Genomic DNA, 18,789 nt, shown 5'->3' with positions numbered 1-18,789 from the left:
ATCTGATAAGGAGGCAAAATAAATAAATAGAAGGACAAAAGTTGTGGAGGAGGGTGAAATAGATGTCTTACAAGTCTGCAACATTCCTTTCTTGTTAAAAAGAAATAAAATACCCCCCAAAACACCCCAAACCTGTCAACAGACTCCTTGTGTCCCCGTGTCAGAGGTGTGTATTTAGTCGATTTAATTTACTTTATGTAGGTGGATTTTACTTTGTTTTGTATTTCAGTTTCAAGGCGTTTCATAGTTAACCAATAACTTGTAAGGATTTCCAAAGTTAAAGTATATTTGCAGATGGCAAGAGCAGAATATAAAAATCCCTTGCTTTTTCTGAGCCAGTTTTTAAAAGTAGTGCATATATGCTACACCCTTTTCTGTCGCATATGCACACATAAAATTAAAAGCAGATAATCTGGCCCCATTCTTTTTTTCAGAGGAGGCTGGTTATGAGCCAGGCTTTTAACGATCACCTGTCAGATTTTATTTGTAATCAGCTGCCTGCCTGACTTTTCAACTCATTGATTTTTTTTTTTTGAGTTTTTCCTGAGCTGTTTGCAGCTCAGGGTTACAAACTTTTCTCATTAGAGACTCTGCATGCTTTACTGTTGTAAAAGAAGTTATGCCTGTTGGGGTAGGTTAAAACATCTAAAGTTGCAGGTATCTTTTCCCTGTGTCATCTTGCCTTAAGAATAATGTAATTTGCTTGTTAAATGTGTGTTCTGTTTAGTGTGTTTTTTTTTAAAAAGGGAGCTCATTCAATTTCTTAAATCAGTATTCCCCCTCCCCTCACAAATAGGCACTATGACTTAATTGACAGTAGTCTGGTTTATCATCAGGTTGTTGAAATTTTTGTGTGCTGCCATGTAAAAATCTTTCTTAGAGAAGCTGTTCTGAAGATAAGATTATCTTAGAGTTTAGCATTTAAGAAAGTTTTAATGTAAGACAGTATATATTTTAAAAACCAAATTTTTAGTAGAAGTAAAAATGATCATTTTAGGTTGTCATAAGAAGTGCCAAGGCAAATGTGCTGCTTTCAAATACAGAATTTAGTCTGAAAGTAAATATTAAAATCATTATAATGGAGCCTTTTGGTTAATGTATCTTAAGACTTTTAAAATACATTTTTTTTTAAACTGTCATATGAAGAAAGGGTTTTTTATTTGGTGCTAGCTACTATTCCAGTATGCATGGCTTTGTGATTTGTATTGTTGTAATAAACCCAAGAACAAATAGTATAGTGTATACAATTTCAATAAAAAATATTTCCATGTGATCTTACTTTTTTTAGGAAAACTGAATCTTTAAAGTGGTGGTAATTCTTCTAAAAATGTTTCATTGTTGTGTCCTCTGAATTTTGTCTTACAATGGAAGCCTGTTTGAGTGTGTGGACTTGGGCTGAAAGAGGGGTCAAACCCTGTACTGCTTACATCCCTACTTTAAGTGGCTCTGCAGTGTTTAGCATCAGTGTATCACGTGCAGTTGGTCAGAACTCCTATACCTGCGTGTACTCTGTATCAGGGAGGATGTACATGTGCACGTGGAACACCGCATGTGACTCGTGTACATAGATGGTGTGTCTTGGATGTAGAGGGTTTATAGAAGAGTGACATAAAAAGATTGTTTTGCACATGTGTTGAAATACATGCCTTATCTGACTTCAGAAGCTAATGGTATTGCCCAAATATGTATTTTATACCCTCTCTGGAAGAGATCTTGAAATCTGCGTTGGCATTCACTGATAAGTGTCGCCAGGCTCAGCAAAGCTGAGCTGATCCTGACTGTAAGCATGACATTACAAAAATCCTCACTGTTGACTTTTTTTTTTAAAGGTAAAAAAAATAAGAACAAAAAGGTTTCTTATAAATTTAACTTAATTCAGTATTTCCAGCTCAGACTGTCTGGTTGATGGAAAAATGTTTAGGCTCACTAGTTTGTCCCTGTTCTCTGGACTATAGCAAAGAATAAAGCAAGCATCTACTTTCCCATAAATCTGTTCAGAAAATGTACCTATAGCAAATACTGCATTTTCTTTTGAAGAGGAGGGACACAGGATAATGGCTGTTGCAAGACTGGAATGCGATTTATTTCTCTTTCACAGTACCAATTTTGTTAATAAAAAATGGTATTTTAATGTATTTTTAGCATTGCAGACCACCATTCATTGTAATGTGTAGACGCATTTAAAACTGCTTTTCAGTCTCTATATTGGATGCTGGTTAATTGGTTGAAAACAGGTTTTATGAAGCTAACCTTTAATTTTGTTACTTCAGACACTGTTTTGTGGTTCTTCATCTGTTACTCACCTTGTGTTGTCTTTTGCTAGTTTTTTTGGTGGAATGTAAATCTCCATTTAACTGTGGAGTCTTTTAAGGAAATTTGGAGTAATTGTAGCTGTTTGTATGTAAAGGGAGGTTCACGTTTTGCTGGTAACTGGTTGGTGGTTACTTTTACCTGGCTCTTTTCCCTGTGTCGGCCTTATTTGGGTGAATGGGGCAGCTACTGTAAAGGGTTTGAACGGAGTGAATTAGAGTTCAGAAGCATCAGCTACGTCTGGTGGAAGGCCCTAATTAGAAGGTGTTTGGGATTTTGTGGTTTAGATCAGAGTTTTCTGTTTGCTACCAAAGCCTTGGATGTAGGGCTGTGTCGTGCGGATGCTGCTGACACAGTGATAACCCATGTATTGTTACTGCTTTGCTCCTGAAGGAGCACAGGGCTGTCGGGGCTTTGAGAAACTCCCTCGTTCTTTGCGTTCTGTGACACTAGTTTTCAGTTTGTGTTGCCTGGATGCATTAAACTACTTGCAAAGGATCAGCCAAAGATTATTTAAGGAGAAAAAAATAAAAAAAGGCAAAACAAGTTCTGTAATCTGCTGCAGAAATGCACCTCTATGCAGTATCTGCAAGTCTAGGGGTATGTTAATCAAAAAGCTGAAAATTGTTTCCATATGAAGTGTACTTACTCCACCCTACCCCCTCAAGAACACAAGGATTTTATTAAATGCCATGCTTTATTTATTCAGCTGAGATATTTCATCTAGAGCACAGTATCCATTACCTTCGACTTCTTCCATAGACACTGAACTGTAATGATTGACACTAGGCATGATTGGGTGGTTTTTGGCATTTTCTTTTAACTCATGTTTGCGACAAGCGCAGCAGCAATTGGGAGAGGTTTGTTCTTGCTCCATGCAGCCTCTCAAGTGCATACTGGGGATGACTTGGTGAACGGGGCAGCCCACAAAAGGGTGTGTGTGCAACACTCCCTTTATTGCAGTCTTCCTTCCCTTGTGTTTCTTAACGTGACCTCCTCTTCCAGCACAGCCTTTGTAGTGTGAAAGGCAGCATTCCCAGCAGCCAGCTTGTACCTGGAATCTGCTCCTAAGCTTTAATCATTGTTTACAAGCCGTTACTAGGTGTGCATAAGCCACAGTGTGAGCCCCCTCTTTTGGAGTTGAAGGATTCTACCTCCAGCACCAAGAGGAGCTGGGAATTTCCTGACCTTTGGTCTCCCATGTGACAACATGGGAATGACCAGCTAAACCGTCAGGCAGGCTGGTACCGAGAGCTGCTCTTCACATTGACTCTCACGTGAGGCTCTGGATGGCTGTTGCCTGCATGACCATGTGCTTCAGGCACGTGGCAGTCCCCTGTGCAGCGGGCTCAGCATGGCTTTTGCTAGAGCTGCAGGCACGCACACACGGCTGTTTGCTTCTGCCATTACCAGCCGATGCTGAAATTGCAGTGAAACGGAGAAGCTTTGCTCTGGACTGCCATGGCAAGGAAAATGCAATACGCAGACAAGTCGCACAACTCCTTTCTGGATCAAAAGGAGATGCAAAATACATTCAGGCAAATATTAAAAATAGCCTGTCACATGATAACGGGGAAAAAGTGCTGAACACAGAAGCCTTGTTAATGCTAGAAGCAAGAACACTGTGTCTCCTTCAGGAGATCTAATTTTAATATTCACTGTTAAATGTTGATTATTGGTTAAATAATTGCTTGACTGCATGAAGGAACTTGAAGTTAATTCAGAGTTCAAACAGTAAACAGCATGAAACATCTTGGGTTTTATGCTATACTTTTAAAATACACCTGGCCTGACTTGGGAATAGTGCTTTCCACACAGAGCTACTTAGGCAAGTCAGGGCTATCCAGTGCTAGGAGGAGGATACGCAGAGGGAACAAGTAGGGGTGTTTGTCTCCTTAGATGTTTCAAGGATGTCTGAGTGTTGAACTTGTTGCAATTATCTAGAAAAAGCACAGTGTCTCTCTTGGAGCCTTGTTTCCCAACTCAGTGCATTGGAAAGTGATTGAATGATTCTCTAGTGCAGTGATTTGATGTATTTTTTTTTCAAGAAGCAAGTATACCCTGAAGTCTTTTATAAAACAATGTGTTACAGTTAAGAGAGAAGACCTCATCGGGAGATGTATACAAAGAAGACATTGATATTATCTGATTAGATGAAGCTGCTAGGCAACACATTAAATTGTTCAATCTCTACATATTTATATGACAGCAGATTGGCAATTGTGGGAGCTAGCAGTGGCCAGATTCTGCCCAATTAATCTAAGCAATGAGTACTTTACTCCTCATGTGGTCTTACTGATTTCAGTATTTCTCAGCAGGCCAGCAGCTTGTTGACTGCTCTCCATCAGCTCCTAGGTGGAGCAGCAAAATGTCACCATTCACTCTCTTGTCATTCATCTTTCTGGATTATTATATTTTTTTTAAGAGGGGCAGCAGCTCTCTGCTCCAGTGGAGTTTTCTCAGGATGAAAGGACATATTCAACATTGGTAAAGAAGACTTTAGAGCATCGTGAAATCAGAAGCATGGTTGGCTGGCAGTATGCTATGGAGCTATTTAGTGTTTATATCACAGAAACATGATCATAAGTTTTACCTTTTTTGGAGTCTCTTTCATAACAAATGTATATTTCCCATATTTTGTCTGCGTTTCACAGAAGACCGATGATTAGAAAAGAGTATTTCAGCTAAGTGATATTCAAGAAAAACTGTAGTTTGATCTCTTCTATGTTAAGTAGATAATAAAAGCTCTGAAAAAAACATTTACTTAAACCTCAAATCTACTGCGTTTAATGGAGTAACTTATACATAATGAGTCAGTATAGAAACTGTAAAATGCAAGGTTGTGTCAAAATGATTGCATGACAGATTTTGTAGCTTCTATCACCTTTTTTTTTAATGAAGAAATGGCATTAAAGAAACTGTATTTATTACAAAGCTGAATTTGGTCCTGAGAGCTTTGAAGCTAATGTGGGGAAAGCTAACAAGCTAACACAGGTACGTAAGGCAGTGTGTGTTGCAACATTTTTTTTTTTTTTTTCCGTTTTCTTTCTTCTTTTCTCTTTCTCTTTTCTCCTGGAGCTCTTCATAGCGCTTCAGCTTTGCATAAGTGAGGTGCTATCCATCAAGTTTTAAATGAATACAAGTTATTGTTCAACCTCTCGCATTTCTGACATGCTTGAAACTTGTACAGTTATGCTTCCCTGCCCCATTCTCTGAACTAAATTTTGCCAGGGCTAAATTTGGCCCAGATTTTCATTGTGTACCACCCAGCACCATGGTTTAGCTTCTCTGATGTGGCATGCTCTTGCTTCAGGGTTCTTCGCTCAACTTTGAGAGAAACGGCTTTAGCTTTTCATCTTACTTGTATTATTCTCTTGTTCATATTTGCCATTTAATGAAAACAGGCATTGAGGATTTTGAAGCTCCTTGCTTGTGCTTTGGTGTATGGCTGTTTGTAGGGGGAAATAAAAAATCCAGATTGATTAGGGACCTAGAAAACTCAGGTCCTTATTAACTGGAATGCAAATCTAGATTATTACTGAAACAAGACTTGACAGGAGCTGCAGATCAATGTATTACCATGTATTTACTACAAGCAGAAGCTAGAGTGAATATAACAGTAACTCATCTGTAACAAAACGTCATCCTTAGATATGTAGGTGTTTAAGCAGAGAGGTGAAAATACATAGTTTGGCAAAGATGTGTTGAGGAAGGAGAATGGTTTGGGGGGAAAAAAGTGTGTTCTTTCCCAGTTAGCCTTAGGGAGCTCAGCTTGCTATAAATTCTTTGTTCTGGAACATGGCTGTGGACAATAGGTCAAAGATTAAGTAATTCATTACAGAACTGGTTGGTACTCCTGAATTTAATAAACAAATGAATGAACAGGGTTCTGTCTGTAGCAAGATCCATTACTTTGTGTGGTAATGGTTGGATCTTTACTTCTACATGTAAGGCTCCCTGTTAATTCTTGTATGTGGACATTGCTACATTTGAGGTGACCTGGTAACTTGGCAATCATGATGCAGATGAAAGCACTCAAACCAGAAATTAAATGCAGTCCCATTAGTAACTGCTTATAATTTGAGATTCTAAGGATGTGAGGAAGGAAACTGTAGATTGCATTTTGAAAAACAGAAGGAACAATAATATGAAACTTCTAAACACAAAATACTCCTGCAGAACTGTTTGACAGAGCAATTAATATTTTGAGCACAGTGAGGTTACGGAAATAATAGCACTAAACCTTCTTGTGGAAGAGTACATTACTCAAGGCTGCAGAATATAAAACACAATCTCAAAGCAAGAGGGCTGCATTGAAACAGCGAAGGTGAGTTAAAACAGCTTGGTCATTTTATAAACGCACCATTTCAACATTTGGAAATGAGTCCTACTCCAGCAAGAAGTCAGCTTAAAAAACAGCTGCATGCTTAGCTTCTGATGCTTAGTAAGTAGGAACTAAGCACTCAAAAATAAATTCTGTTCCTCATCAAAACAGAGAGGGTTAAACTGACTTAATTTGAAGGACCCTGCAGCAATCAGATATGCCACTGTTCCCTCTTCCTTTGTGCTGCATAGTGGAAATATAGATGTTACTGACGTCTGTAATCCCTGCAGCTGCGGCCCCTCGTTGCAGCGTGGGGCATTTGGCCATTTCATGCCTGTAACTCTTGCAGCTCTGTTGCTCTCCGTGATAGATGAGTATTAGGGTATTTTCTTTTACCTCGTTTCCTATGAAAACAAACCATATGCAGTCATTGTAGGTCTCTGGTGTGTTCCTGCTTCATGGTTTTTGAATATATTGGCTGATTTTAACCAAATGTGGCAAGAAAGTTGTGATTCTGAAAGAACGATTGCATTCCTAAAATTTCATGAAAGTAGATGAGTGGATAGGGTGGGAATATGCAACTGAGCAGGATAAGCTGTAATGCAAATGTGCATTTTCTACATCAGCGAATTTACATAGGACCTTTAAAATGCCTGATCTGTGTGAAATGCTTCTGGGAAAGCTGACACCCTTTCAGACACTACGAGATGTCAATTCATTTTCAGAAATTAATCTGCAAGGAACCAGGTTTAATTGGTTTAGTGTGTTGGGAGGAGGGGGGGGATAGTATCATAAACTTTTTTCCACCATTATTTTTCCTTTGAAATTCCTTGTCTCCTGGAGTCTTCTGATTATATGAGACTCCAAGGTTTCATTTAAGGAGTTACAAAACCAACTGTAAAGTCTCTAGGCAAGATCTTGAAAGTGCTGAAGCCAGGCAATGGGATGATCTTGGACCTCTCCAAAGTAGAGCACGGTTATTTTACCAGAAAACTTTCTGAATTTTTACACAATTGCAATGCTGTATCTTGCTCCTCTTGAGCAGCAGAAGCACCCCAGCTCCGCTGCCTTGTTTGAAACCACCTTGCAGTCAGCCAGCTTCACATTTGAGGCCTGTTATCACAATTATTGCAGTATCACATGCGGGCAGGTGTCCAAGTGACCTTGTATATGTGTCTTGCCATTCATTCTTCACAGCGTGCTTTGGCCAGGACGCTGCACACAAAGCTGCCTTTCACGGCTTGCGCTAATCAGCAGAACTTTCCACTCTGCCACAGGGGGCTGGGGTGGAGGTAGGTTAGCAGTGAATGAGAAATGGGGGAGAGTGAGAGTGGGCTAAAAGTGTTGAGGGATCAAAGAGGAAAAGCAGGTCGTGGCAGGGTATTGTGTGTTGAGAGGAGGACTAGGGGGAGCACAAGCTAGGGGAAGATTTGTTTTCCTATTGGCTTTTCAAAGTTGTGCAATTTAAGAATTGGATTAACCTGATAGGACTTTGTTTTTCTGCCAGATTAGATATGTTGAGTTTCTTGGCATTGTGAATGGTACAGTACATTGTGTGCTGTAAAATATGGGTGTGTCGGAATAAAGCTGTAATGACACAACACGCTCACAGTATAATGCAGCGCTGCTGGGTGGACTCCCCAGCTCCCTTAGCGTCCCATTCCCTCTACCCCTGAACACACATAATTGTTCGGGTATTTGCAAATTTGTTTGAACCTCTCTACGTTCCGACATTGTTTCCAGCACAGCGTCAACACATTTTGATACCCTTTGTGGTAAGGTAAACTATCTGAGCCCTGAAAGCCTGTTTGGTCTGGCAGTGGCATGCACTATATGAAGTGTCTCTTGTTGTTTTTTTTTTTTTAAAAAAAAAAACAACTCTGAAAAGACACTAGAGTTTCTTCCTCCTTTCTCAGGGTTAAGTTGGAGAAAGTTTACTGGGAAATGTTGCAAAATTTCTCTGCCGCCCCCCCCCCTTTCTTTTTTTAAACTAAGACATTTCCTTGAGCTTAATTTTTGGAGGGTTAAAAATCAGATACAGATTAGAAATAACCATAAGCGCTGAGCTCGTTGTTTGAAGCACACCACAGCGGCACATGGATGTCCAAGTAAAATTTTCACAGCAATATGTATTTGCTCAGTGTTTTTTTTGTTTCACATGCGTTCTGAGATAATTGAATTTGGTGTATCCATTTTATATGCTGGGCTAGCCCCATGGAGTAGCCCAGTTCTCTTTGCTTACTGCACAGTGAGGGTGGAGTAATGACTGACTGCGACCAGGCAGCTAGAGAAGGGTGGCAGGAATTAAGAGCCCTGTTGAGCTGCGTGGTCGCTGCTCTGAAGACCAGTAAAGAGTGTGCAGACTGTGGTGACTAAAAGTACAAATACCGTGGGGCACTGTTGTTTAATTCCCACTCTTGATTGCCAGACTTCTCCAGGAATCACAGCTACCCGGGCAGGTTAGTCACAAGGGACTGCCCATAGCATGGCTTTTGTCACCCTGTCTAGGGGCATGCCCTCTGTATCAGTACATATACATGGAAAAATGAGGAGTTAAATCTCCTCCCTGTAGTGAAGATTATTTCCCTTCAAAGAGAAGAGCATAACAGATAAGGTTAATAAGCCAGGTAATCAAGATTGTGCCATGTTCCTTAGCTGTATGTTGTTACAATGCCTTACTCTAATTCTAATTCACATAGCAAACCTGGTTGTTTTTTGCCTCGTTAGATGAAGGATTTTCTGAGGTGGTAGGAGTCTGGTGATTGAGGCATTTTTTTGAGCACCACACAAATTGAGTAAATTGGAGGAGGAAGTTGACCTTGTGAACACCTGCATCACTCAACTGTGTACTTAAATGGGAAAACTAGGAAAGAGTGCAGCATATTTGAAGTTAACCAGCATATCTCCTTTTTGAGGAGGTTAAACCACAAGCTTTCAGTTAAAATCTTGGACAGCTGTGGTTTGGGTGTCTGTTTGAAACACCTTAGCTGTTGGTATCTTGGCACTTAAAAAATCAGGGCATGGATTGTCCAGACCCCCAGACCTGACATCTGTGGCTGCTCTCTGAAAAGCTAGTCTTTCTCTTGGACTGGACTCATCACCAGCTTGAAGAAACACTTTTCCAAACTCTCATATCTGTTCAATTTTCTCAGTGCGACATGGTTGAAGTAATTGTTGAAAATTGTGGTAGTTTTTGTCTGCAAGCTGTTCTGAACATGTGAAAAGAAATCATTAACCAAATAGAAGGAAAGAACTGGAGGTGTAATTGTCATGTGTGTGTCTGATTTCACCAGCTGCTGCACATGTCTAGGTTGTCAATTTATTTCTGTTGGAAAGTAAACAAATCTCACTTATGTACTGTCATGACTGTTTCATTCGAGTTGCTCTTATCTGTAGCAGGGATATACTTGTGGAGGTCTTGGCGTTTGGAGGCTTTTCTTTCTGCTTCCACACGTAACATGCTCTCATGAATCACGTGCATCTTGGATGCTGTTTGTCTCTAAGTCAGTTACTTAAAAACGTTACAATTACTACTATCAAAATATACCTTATCATCAGGGCAACTTTTATCCTGGTATTTGGATTGAATCCTTCAGCCAAGTTCTGGCTCACTTCATGAATGTTTCTCGGTGTTCAGTAGTGCTGCTTGGTAGCTATTTAAGTTTTGTCAGCAAAATCTGAACCATAGGGGATGTATACCACCATCAGATTGACACCCTTCCTGTATTGGTTCACATCCTGAGAGGCCTACATACCTTTGATTCTCATGAGTATGGAATTCAAAGTTATTCAGCGTTTTGCATTTTTGAACCACTGATGGGAAGATCTTATTATCCTATATGATGAAGAATTTATCATATAGGTCCTTTAAAAAAGGGTCTGCATCCTTGAAAGAGCTGCTGGGGTGTCACTTCTATCCAAATCCAAGTGAATGCCGGTGCTCAGCACCCTTGCCAAATGTGCTCAGCCCTACAAGCCCACTTAACACCTCATTAAAATACAACACTGGCAACACTAGCATTTGAGCAGACTCCTTAAGTAATTTTTTTTGCTGCCCTTCAGTTTATAGCCCATGGCTTGTTGTTTCCCACTTTCTCACGTTTTCCCAAAGCCACTGGTGTGTACAGTCTGAAGATCACATTTAACCAACACAAGGAAATCAGCTTGGCCCGATGGGCTGCTCTGTCACGTGTCTGAGAATGTGTTCACTCTGTTCTGCCAGACTATGGCTAGCTGAGCAAAATACAGTGAAGCTCTGGGCTTCTGGCCAAGCTTTTATTTCAGTTTGGAGCTTACAGCCACATATTTGCTATTTGGCAGGACATCCACTGGGGTATATTTGGATAGTAATCTAGCATTGTTTTGCTGCTTTTTTTCTTCTTTTTTTTTTTTTTTTTTAATGCACACATAGTATAATCCCAACACTTACTTTGGCCAGTCAATACAAGATTTCTCAGTGTGCACCGTTATGTATGTGCACTCAGAACGTGTAGCCATGACCTTTGATAAATACAAGTCAAAGCAATTAACTTTCTTTTATTGAAAAATTCTGGATGTCCTACTCTTTGCCCCCTATGTGCCGATAACAGAGCTATGTTGTTACTCTTTCCAAGATCAAAAGCTTCACTGGGGTTTGATTGAAGTCCAATTATGGAAGGAAGTAGCTGTGCCGGAGCTCTGAAAATAGCAATAATTGTTGAAATAATAAAGTGTGTCCTTGTGTGTCTTTATAATACTTAAAACTTGTTTTTTGGGGGGAAGGGGGTGGCTTTCCTCTAGTTTTAAAATGAAAATATTAGCAGATGTCTTGGGGAAAACAGGAGTGTGCTGTTAGAAGAACAAGTATCCCTCTCTGGATTTCTTTCTTCAGTTCTATTCTCCACCCCAAGTCTGCCTTCCTCTGAAGCTGTTTGCATGGAGCCTGACTCATGCAGGAAAATAAAGCTGGATTTGATTTTTAAACTGTATGGGAGACTTTGGTTTTGTGGGGATAAAGGCTTTATGATGCAAACTCATTTATTTCTCTGTGAAACAAAATGGGCTTTTCAAAATACAGCGTGTTTTGGAAAGTTGGCTCTGGGTTTGAAACCCCAACATCTCTGAGGGCACCCTTCTATGAAAAAATAGTACAAAAAGATGTAGCACTTGGGGAGGGTGTACAAAACATGATCACAAGCAGTAGGGTTTGAGGAGCAGTTCTTCTTACTTTATGAAGGGACATCCCTCTTGAAGTGTGTGTGGATTGGTTGGTGTGTTTTACATGGACAGTACTGAGCCTGGCAGTCTGGTTTTATGGTGACTTTATCAGACGCTTTGAGCTGTCTCTAAGCAGATCAATACTGGCAAAAGCTGAAATACTTTTTCCCAAATTGGTACTTTGTTCTTTTGGATATAAATTTACAGTTGCTGCCTTTTAGTCTTGCCGGCATCGTCAGAGGGAAGAGAACCTGGGAGAAAAAAAAGGCTCCTGTGGTGCAATTTTTGGCTGATGTCCGCTGGCAGAGCTTCAGGAGGGGAGAGCTTGGTTCTTGATGTTAAAACTCAGCATGTATAAATGTCTATTTATCAGCTGCAGTCTTTAGTTAATTGAAACATCAAGGTGAATAAATAGAAATGAAGACAATAATATGGACAGTGCTAAGTAGATCTCTTCCAGTATTTTGCACTGATTGCTGTAGGTGCTGCTTTGGTGATTATGCAGTTGTACAGTTGTGACTGGTTTGAACTTATATATTATCAGGATTTCTCTCTCTCTCTCTCTTTTTTTTTCTTTTTTTTTTTTTTTTTTTTTTTACCCTCACGTGCCTCCGCACACATCTGATACAGGACAAGATAATCCCTATGTGAAACTCAACCCTTATGTACTTTCTTTTTAGCCAGCTGGACTCAAAATCACTAATTACTTGAGTAAAATCTTTGCATTATAGATAAATGGCATCAAGTAATAAGCCCAGAGGATTGTACAGATCTAGTGAAGCCCTTTGATTTGTCACATGAACCGTCAGGACTAGAATTTTCTTAGCCCCTTAAATTACTGGGGCAGAACCTGGTATTTTTTCATTTGAACTGTTATGCTTGCCCTGCTGCAGTAGAATGATTTAGTCTTTTGTCATTCACTTAAACATGTTTTTTTAATCACTTTATTTATTCTGACCATAAGACAGTTTTATGTACGTGACATCTATAAAATATTTTGCTTAAAATCGTTCAGTTCCCTGCTCTTACCAGGTTTGGATGGATCTTTGGTATACAAACTGCTTCATTGCCTTCTGGAAATTTTAGTTGTCAAAAAAACGACCTTAGTGAGGGGTACCCTGTTGGTTGGCTTAAAGATGTTTATACAGTTCAGAAGCAGCATTGCTTGATCTCTAGGAGATGCTGTAACTCATCAAGCAGGTTCCTGCTAACCAATTATCCAGTTAAGCAGAAAGAGGAAAGGTGTTTCTCTTGCTTGTTTTTCCTTTGCTAAGTTTAACCCATTCTTCCCCAAGCTTTGGTAATTGTGGATGTTCGTAACATTGAAATCACAGCAGTGAGAGTAAGAAAGAAAAGGGTTAGAATGGACCTCTGATCTTAGACACTAACACAGTATTTGCATCCCTCAAGTGGGTTGATATATGCAGTTTCCAGCATAAATCTAGAGCACTCTGATTCTGAGCTACGAGTCCTACCCAGCATCCCTCACCTAGCTTTTTTGTCTTGCATTTTAACAAAATCTTAAAAAAAAAAAAAAAAAAATCCTCCCTCCAACCAAACCCCTCCCTACTCCAAACCCAGTAATGAATGTTTCATTGCTGCCAGAGCAAATTTGTTGATTCCCAAACACTCCTGCTGTGTCTTGGTTGGAAGACTTAAATTGCTTGTGTAATAAGTGCTGTGGATAATATAAAAAAGCTCTTTCTAGTAGAGCTTTGGTTTTCACTACATAGTATAAGAGTAAATAAATGCTCAGATGATACCAGACAGCTGAGTTGTCCACATCTGATTGTCTTCTACATTGATTTTTTAAGACAGGGCATGTGCATGACTGTTTTAATGGCTATCAATACCAGATGTGTCTGTGTGGAATTCAGAGAGATTGTCAAGTGACAGTGCAGTTGTCAAATAATTTTGCTTGTGATTACTGAAAATAGTAAATGAGTGGGTCAGATAAGGCGAAAAGATATTCTCAGTTCCAGTAGAGAACAAGAGGATTAAGTGACTTTCCTGACTGCCATAACGAATAATAACTTGGTGAATACTTTTCTTTTTTCCTTCCTACTACCTGCCCAACAAATTATTTCCGTGAGCAGCAAAATCTCCATGGGTTTTCTGATGTGTAATGAGGCACCTGCAGTCTTCCTTCAGCCAGGGAGTTAAGAGCTTCTTTCATTTACGTTGTTTTCACAAAGCTTGTTAGTAGTACATGTGGATATCTGTCTGCCAAATTTGTTTGAAATTGGCCAACGGTTTCAGAAGTTGTTGGAAGGAGGCTAGACAGACATGTGCATAGCTCTATTGCACAAAACTCATTTCTCTAGGAAACTGAGCTGAAGAATAGCTGTCAAGTACTGGGGCACTGAAATGAAGCTTGTGAGGTAATTGAAAGAACTGAAAGGCCGTTTTGTATCTTAATTGTGTGCACAGCCTTTAACCAGGTACACAAGATGCAGTTCTTGCCCACAGGTTAGATCCCCGCAGGCACATTTCCATCTGCCCAGGACCTGTCTGGTAGAAGTGAAGTGTAATTTGGTGAATTGTGCTGATCGTTTTGAAAGTGACTTGCCAAGAAGCAGGTATAAATGCTCACCAGCTTAGGCTGTGGCAGAGCTTGATCTGGTGGTCTCAGCTGTGCTAGCAGCTGAGTGGTCTGTGCAGTAACCTTTGACTGTAGATAGGGCTTGCTTTCATTTCCTGAGCAGCCTGAGGGTGTAACTGAATATTTACTATTGTTCCACATTGTTTTTTTTATTTTTGTAAAGGAGGATCTGTGAGTGCACGAGTTGGAATGCATGTTAATAACTAAAATTTAATGGAGCCTTTCCATCGTCAGGATTTTATTGAGGTTTTGCTTGTGCAGTGAGTCCTCAAAGACCTTATCCAGGCAGCAAAATGGAGGCAGAGGAGGTAGAGCAAATTTCTCAGGTTACCGAGCAAGGGAGCTGCAAAGCCAGGTGGTCACCTCATCCCTAGCAGCTAGAACGAACCTCCTGAAACAGGTGAAGATGGGTTGAGGCTTCTGCTTCGGTAGGTGCTTCTTCTAAGCTGCAGGTTAAGCGGGTGAGGTACATGAGTTGAACAGCATGTTGTGTGCGGTGGATAGGCAGCATCGTCTAAGCTGGGTGTGAATTGTGTGGAATGTGTGTACATAAATGGCCTGGGCATGAGGAAGCAAGATGTTTTCACCTGTGAATAGATGAGTTACTTCTGGTGAGATGCACCAGAACACTGGGTTAGCTTCTGTAGGAAAAACACATTAAAGGTGGAACAAAGCATCTTTATCATGAGACCAGCTCTTAATTTATTTCTGAAACTGGAGCACTATAAATCTGGTCAGTGCCATTTTCTTTATTCCTTCTACATTGATAAAAGGAGAACAAATAAAAATGTTCTGTAAGCTTTGCTACATTTTTAAAAAATATCGTTTATATGTCACAGCTGTATTTTGTGTAATTTTTTATATCTGCAATATAGAGTGCTTTAGAATAGAAGAAAAGCTGCATATCTGAGTTTAAGATAAAATAAGATGATCTCTGTGACAGAGACAGCAGAAATGATGTGATACGACAGTTGCTGTAGCAACACCACCTACTTCATGAAAATCAGAGTTAACGGGAGTGTAAAAGGTAAAGCCCACATAATTTTCCAAGCCTGTGAGTTGTTGCTGCGCTCAGCTTGCAGTGCATTCCAATTCTCCAGTGTTTCTCCTTTCATCTGGGCACAGATAGACCTTCTTCTGCATGGCCAACTCCTGCAGACTGGATCCTGTATTCAGCAGGGGCATGTAGCGGGAGTTCTGCAGGAGCGGGTGAAGCCTGCAGTGTCTTTGCCTCCAGGCGACCCGGTGAATAAGAGGGAAATAACATGAAGGATTGTGTCGTGTCCTGTCCCCCCCCTCAAATCCTCTCAAAAGCCTTGGACAACAATGTATTATAAGGCCTATGCAGTCTCACAGGTGTACCGTATAGAGAATGGGTTGACCACCATTGTAAAAGGAAGGCAGACTTCCTTGGATATCAGCTTTTAGTAAAGCACGGTTATATTTAATATAAATTGTTAAGTATTGTAGAGACTGGAGGTGTCACAGCGAAGTACATTGGCACTTCCCCCCCTCAAATTAAACCTGAAATGGTGGTGTTCCATACCAGTGATACATTGCATATGAAAGTAGAAACACATGTTATTTTTAATTTTAATCGGGTTGGTGTTGAGCTGGTTGTCTGGCCACTAGGAAGGGCCGAGTGCAGCGCAGCAGGCAGAGCGCTTTGTTCCCAGATGGGCAGGGACTTCTGCAAAAATTAGTGTATTCAAAGGGTTAGAAGGGTCTCTGTTAAAGAAATGTTTCAGTGTTATGATGTTCTATGAAAGTTCTTTGGTATGTCCAGATTGGCAACTAATTTTGAAATTTGCAACTATGGTTACTGGTAGAAAAAGGCTATTAAAAATATGGTTACTGTAAATAAGGGTGCTATTGGCTTGCACTTTTCTTAATGATAATTTTCAGGGAACAGGGCCCTCTATGTTCATGTATATTTATGAAATGCAGGCATGTATGCTTAAGCTCCCATGTGCAGTGAATTGAGTAGTGATTTACCATTTGATGTTGGCCTCAAGGTTACACTAAAAAATATTTGTAATATATTGATTTTCTTTAATACATTGACTTAATTTATTGATATTATTTTTATCTTTGATTGGCAATGGAGAGCTATAATGTGTATGATAGCAAAAGTAAGATCTCTATTGCTTGAAAATTGGGGGAAAAGAGTTTGAAAGAAATGGTAGTCTCAGATGGCAGCAAAATTAAGTTTCACTGATCTGTTTTGCTGAGATGCCTCCTGAAGGCATCACAATAAATGCACTGCTCAGTAGATGGAAGGAGCTTTGACTTTTGTGTCTTGGGGAATTTTCATTTCATTTGTGGCGTAGTTCAAAATCTTCACAGGTTCTGCATATCTCTTGTATTCAGAACATGCATACTTAGTGTGTTCAGAGTCTTAGTTCAGGGCTATGGACAGTTTGCAGAGGAGGTCACAAAGAAGGAAAATAAGTATTAGGATTCCAGCATTTCTTCAAGAAATGTTCCATCATCAACCTTTTCCACTGCTAGTGTTTTTAAAAGATAAAAATATAAAGATTTTGGTATATGTTGCTTTCTCTGGTCCTGTTTTCCCTGAGATTTTTTGCTTGCTTACCTTCATCTTTCTATAGAACTGTGACTGCTGTTCTTAGGTGCAGAAGTCTCTGCGAGCATTAGTTTTGTTTTTTGAGACTCCTCAGTATAGTAGTTTCTTGCCATTTTCTGGTGCTAGACGACTCTCACATTTAGGAGCTAATTTATAAGACAATGTCTTGCCCAGTGTTCAGTGTTGTCATTTCTTTTAATCAGACTTGCTTTTTGAAGTTCCTTGGTTTTGTCTGTGTCTGATGTGCCACAAAAACCTGTATTACGCAGCAGCTATGAAGTAGTTACGGGCACACGGGTAACATCCGTAGGCAACAACAGTCTGTTCTCCTGGAATTTTCCCTTAGCTGCGGTTTCGTGTTCCCTTCCTCCTCTGAAGCGCTTTTCACACTGCCTGAGACTGATGCATTTGTATACTTCATAAATGAAGGTAAATGTATCAACAGAGAAAAAGATAGAACCACACACAACCACAGACCCTTGTGCTTTCTTTGTGTGTGCTCACTCGGAATGAAACTACTACGTAAAAGCAAATTAGACCTCTGCAGTTACTGGGCTATAACAAACCGAATTTTCGGGTTTTGCTGTTTTGTTTTGTTTGTGGTTTTTTTTCCAAAACATGTTAGAGGGTCCTAATTGAAGGCAGAGAGAAAAGGAAATACACGAAGTCTTACTTAGAAGGTTATGAGAACAGTGTGTCCCCATTCCAGCATCTTTACGTCTTAAAATGGGATTATTTTATACAAATCGCCCTCTATAAAGCATCAGTTTAATTTGGTCACATAGTGTACTTTGTTTTAGTGAACAAAAAATGTAAAAAAGCGAAAAAAAGCTGCTGCAATGGATAGTTCAGATTTGTCTGTACAGAACAGATCAAAAGAGAAGACAAGATTTGCAAGTTCCTGTAACTCTGCCCAGTGACCACGTTTTCTTAAGGCATATATTCAGAGAGCGGCTGATAGCATCTGCTGTCTGTGGCTCAGGCTTGCCATTAGCTACTGATTGGGAGTTAAAGGCAATGTACCTGTTTCACGTGGCTATTCCATGCCATTTGAAATCTCACTTGACTGTGTTTTGATAACACACCCAAGCAAGACAGGCTTGGGTACCAGAACTAGGTAATAGATACATGAGTCACGGGTGGCATATGCTTTCAGGATTACACGATGGCTTTTTGCAAGACCTGTTTACTGACTGAGAGCGTGCTGTCCTGGATGTTCATTAGCTAAATAAATAGAACAATGTGAGAGGAACTTACTTGGTCTGGAGTCTTGCAGGGCACGTTGGCAGTGGCGTGAACGCATCTTGAGGACAGGCGTTGTCTTTGTTTTGAGTGGTATTCCATGTGAGGGCACATTTATGGATGCCATACAAGGCTGTTATCTAAAGCAGGGTTGATATCTAAAATCTACTGTTTGAGATTGGTTTATTAAAGCTGGGTGTGTAATTGTCCAAGAAAAGGAAAATGGATCTTTCAGTCTCCTTCAGAACAAGTTAACAATTCCCATCCTTCTCTGGAACCTTCCCTTTAAGAAAAGAAAGAATTGTACTTTTTGAGGAAGCAATATGTGAATTGCTAGTTAACAAGAATATATAGAGATGTGCCAAAGGATGTCACGAAGCTCCAATGCACCAGAGAATATCAGCATCTTGAATTGAAACGTGCTTCTAAGCCAGGCGTAAGTCAAAATTAAATACATGTCTGAATGTTCTTCCCTACAGTTTCATTTCAGGCCCTGTTGCCACTGAATGCCATCTTGGCCTATCTTTG

General features: G+C 40.0%; 1 protein-coding gene across 2 annotated transcripts in view; it reads left to right on the top strand.

Moving 5' to 3' along the window:
- The window catches only part of HLF (HLF transcription factor, PAR bZIP family member), a 35,435-nt gene that overhangs the window by 3,036 nt on the left and 13,610 nt on the right, over positions 1-18,789 (top strand). The gene's annotated exons all lie outside the window — the stretch shown is intronic.

The sequence above is a fragment of the Falco biarmicus genome, chromosome 1 (genome assembly GCF_023638135.1).
Source record: "Falco biarmicus isolate bFalBia1 chromosome 1, bFalBia1.pri, whole genome shotgun sequence".
NCBI classification, from domain to species: Eukaryota; Metazoa; Chordata; class Aves; order Falconiformes; family Falconidae; genus Falco; species Falco biarmicus.
The sequence above is the reverse complement of the archived record's forward strand: the minus strand, read 5'-3'. Positions and strand labels throughout refer to the sequence as shown.